The sequence below is a fragment of the Lycium barbarum genome, chromosome 12, assembly GCF_019175385.1.
Source record: "Lycium barbarum isolate Lr01 chromosome 12, ASM1917538v2, whole genome shotgun sequence".
NCBI classification, from domain to species: Eukaryota; Viridiplantae; Streptophyta; class Magnoliopsida; order Solanales; family Solanaceae; genus Lycium; species Lycium barbarum.
The window spans coordinates 81,153,501-81,157,553 of record NC_083348.1 but is presented as its reverse complement, the minus strand read 5'-3'; the positions used below and the strand labels follow the sequence as shown (position 1 = coordinate 81,157,553).

General features: G+C 42.6%; 1 long non-coding RNA gene across 1 annotated transcript; it reads right to left on the bottom strand.

The window, feature by feature from the left end:
- Window positions 1–991: 991 nt before the first annotated feature.
- LOC132622827 (uncharacterized) lies at window positions 992–3,118 on the bottom strand. The gene is made up of 3 exons (XR_009576016.1): window positions 2,906–3,118; window positions 2,033–2,099; window positions 992–1,104 (listed from the first exon to the last, which is right to left on the bottom strand). It is a non-coding gene; the product is annotated as an uncharacterized LOC132622827 (long non-coding RNA).
- Window positions 3,119–4,053: the final 935 nt, after the last annotated feature.

Genomic DNA, 4,053 nt, shown 5'->3' with positions numbered 1-4,053 from the left:
CGAACCCTCAGGCTGTCACGCCTATCGTCATCATCATCATCTCTCCGCCCGCATCTGCGAGCCTGTCCCGCTACCAGAGTGGTCAATAACTGCACAGCCTCTCTCAGTGTCCTGTCCTCCGCCCCTGGCTGAGGAGCTGGAGCCCCTGGAGCTAATGGTGAAGCTGCTCCAGACTCCTCTGACGATGAAGACGTAGCAGAGTCGGCTGGCCGGGACGTAATATCACGCATCATCTGAGCAAGGGTCCGAGTATCCTTCTGAGCCCGGCTGGTCTCTCTTACTACGCCCTTTTTCTTCTGGGCGGCCGTCGCCTTTTTCGGAGGCATCACTGAAAGAAAAACAATAACAGATCAAAACAGAATCATCCTAATAGCACAGTTCTATCGCACGATCTAAGATCAGAAGAAAAGACAACATCCTAAATGCCCTGTAGCCTCCTGTTTATAGATGTGGTGCACAACACACCGATAAACAAGACTCTACTAGACACGATCTGTGGACACTCCGAGGACAAACCGCTCTGATACCACTTCTGTCACGACCCAACCCCGTAGGCCGTGACTAGTGCCCGATCTGGGCACCCGAACCCATCTATCAAATATTATCTCAAATTCTATCAACTCATTCTAGTATATGGCGGAAGCCGACAAGACTTTATTTCAAATTTAGGTAATTTCCAGAAAATTTCGACAGAGTTTCCTTTGTTTTACGGACTATCCAATATACCCTGCACGCAGAAAATACCAACAAAATCCACACAGGGCTAACCAAGCAATATATAAACATATGCGGACCGGCCGCCTCGGCGTATAGGATCGCCCAAACAACATATGCGGACCGGCCGCCTCGGCGTATGGGATCGCCCAAACGACATGTACATACATCTATACAGAAAGACCCTAACCCACAAACATGTCCACAGACCTCTAAACAGATCGACAGAATCATATGACGGGACAGGGCCCCGCCGTACCCATGAACGAATATATACAAATGCACTAATAAATATATATACCAAAAGTATAAGCTCCGGAAAGAGAGGAGCACTCCGAATAGCAGAAAGGGTGTCTTAAACAGGTGGATCACCAGGGTGTGCGTCTGTACCTGCGGGCATGAAACGCAGCCCCCGGAGGAGGGGGTCAGTACGAAATATGTACTGAGTATGCAAAGCAGAAGGTACAGAAATAAATCTGAATAATAATCGAATCAGATATATAGAAAATAATACATATCAAAATGTTTATTTCCAAAGTATAAATTATGCATAGGGCACTGGAAAATGTGGTCGCCCGCCTGTCGATGGCGCCACAACACAGCATAACACCAGAAAGTTTCAAATCTCCGAATCCCCGTCACACATCACAACACAGCATAACGCCAAACACAGCATAACGCCAAACATAAGTGGAACCCGGCCCTCGAGCGAGGAGCACGGTGAACCATAATCACAGCATAACACCGGAATGTATCACAAAGCGCACGACAACAGAACCGGCCCGGGAACCGGTGAACGATATCACAGTAGGCACGAGCGGAGTAGTGAGGAATCATATGCATAAAATAATTATTATAAATCTGAAGGATAAGTAAAATAGTCATATTCGAAATCAGAATAAAAATTATCACTTTTTGTTTCAAAGTTGTCGAATTTCAAAAAGGGCGTCGCGGGACCCACGGACGAGTATAGACCCGAACTGAGCCCGCCTATGAAAAACATACTCATTTTATATCATACAAACTCCTACGAAAATTTCAAAGCAATCCGAGCTTTTCTGAGGAAATTATGGGCGTTTGAAGTCTTGGAATCGCTAAAGAATGAACTTTAAAACAAAAATCAGCTTTCATGTAATCTTTACAAATTATGGATTCCAAGAACATAAGGATCAACGTTTTGCCATGACAAGGCAAGGATGCCAAAGAACAAATGCGATTCATAAACATGCTCGGATTGTGAGAATAGAGTTTCCTCGAGGCTTATATCATAGCCTATTTTAACTAAGGCATGCCGAAGAAGGAAGATTACTTTACATACCTCAAACGCTCTCCAATACGATCCAAACTCAAGCTAAATCCAACCTATGATTCGGGCTGCCCAAGGTCTACAAACAAGCCATAAAATGCCAAACATTAGCTAAAGACTTTTTGGGCATTAAATTCCAAATTCGCCCTTAATTCTACAGAAATTTGGGCAGCATTTCCCCTGTAAATAGGCTACCCCGAGAATTTGATTCGGCCATATCAACCAACAACAACAACAACAACCAACCTAACAACATCAACAACCAATCCAAAAGACAAAACAACAATAATAGCTTTCTTTTCCATTATTCAACAACATACATAAATTCAATTCAACTACTTACGTTCAAGCCAAAATCGACGCTTATATATTCACATACTAACCCGAACCCATACTAACAATGTCCAAGGACATTCCAAACAAGTTACACAATATTTCCAGCAAATTTCAGGGAAATACAACAACAGCCACACGACACCACATCATCCATTCATATGCAAGTAAATCACATTATTGTCTCTATAATTCTTACATCAACTCACAACAATTTTTTTACTCCAACTTTAACCATTAAATTCCTTCATTCTCATCACATAATCCATGATTACAACAACCAAAATATTAACTCAAATCAGTTCAGCAAATTTCAATTAAAACAGCCCCTACGCCATTCAACAACATTCCAACATTCGTACAATTCATGTTACCAAGTTACAACTATGTTTCAACATCAAGCTACATAATTTCGTGGCTTCAACCATGCTTCAATATCAAGATACATAATTTCATGATTTTCATTCATTTATACTCACCATAACACATTCAAACCATCCACAACACAAGCAAATTCGTCCTAAAACATATGGAAAAATAATCAACTCTTACCTTAGCAAGTTGCTCCTTAATTTGCTGAATTTAATGGCTTCAATTAAAGACCATTCTTGCTGCTCTCAAGGACCAATTCATGTTCCCAAAGACCTCCATTTGATTTACAACACCATGGAAAAATTAATTGGACCAAGCTTGGTGAACATGGATTTTTTTCACCATGGCCGTGAGCCCCCCCTTCTCTATCTCTAGGTTTTTCTCTTTTCTTGTAATGTTGAAGATGATAAAATGAACACTTAAACATCAGATTTTTCCTTATATAGGCAGCCCCTAAGAGTGACAAGTGTCCCACTCAAGGCTTGAGCCAATTAAATTTGGTCACATGTCTTGGTGGGGCCCACTTAGTGCACTAGTGACTTGTTTAATGACTAATTAAATTTTTAATCCCCACTTAATAATCTAATCATGGTAAATTAATCCCAACTTCCATTAATATTTTTACACCAAGTAAAATTTATAAACAATTCATTTCCCAATAGAGATCGGAAATAAAAGAAAAAATTCTATTTCGAGCCCGAAAATGATCCCATCTTTAACTTGAGTCGATTCTCTTGCGAATAGCTCGACATATAAAAATATGGGATATAACATCCTCCCTCGGTGGCCGGGCAACACTCCTTGCTTTCTTTCGTTTGGACGGTTGGCCCTTTTCGGGGGGTCGTTTCCTTTTGGCGGCTTCGGCGAGAACGCGAGCGGAACCCGCCATGTCGAACGCGGACGCCGGTGCAGGGGAAGCAGCCCCCGACTCCGATCTAGATGCCACCGAACCCTTCGGCAAGCCTGAATGACAAAAGCATAGGCAGGTTAAGGAAATTGACGGCCTCGAATGGCTAAAGAGGCAACGAGATCAAAGGGAAGCCAAATATTACCATGATTTTGAGCGATCCATCGACCGCGTGATAAGTGGGCCCAAGTCCGGTCCTCATAGGGAAGCTGGTTGAGGAGCGCCGTGACCCACTCAGTCAGATCTCGAATAACCGGGGGAACAAATCCATTTGCTGTAAAGTAGCGAAAGGGTGGTGAGAAAACAATACCGTAAGCAACTAAACATATGATGACGATTACTCAAAGGATCGAACTTACGTTTGTCGTTCCATTTCTCCGGAAAAGGTTGATAGGAGGCCGGGATTATGTCCTCGGATTTT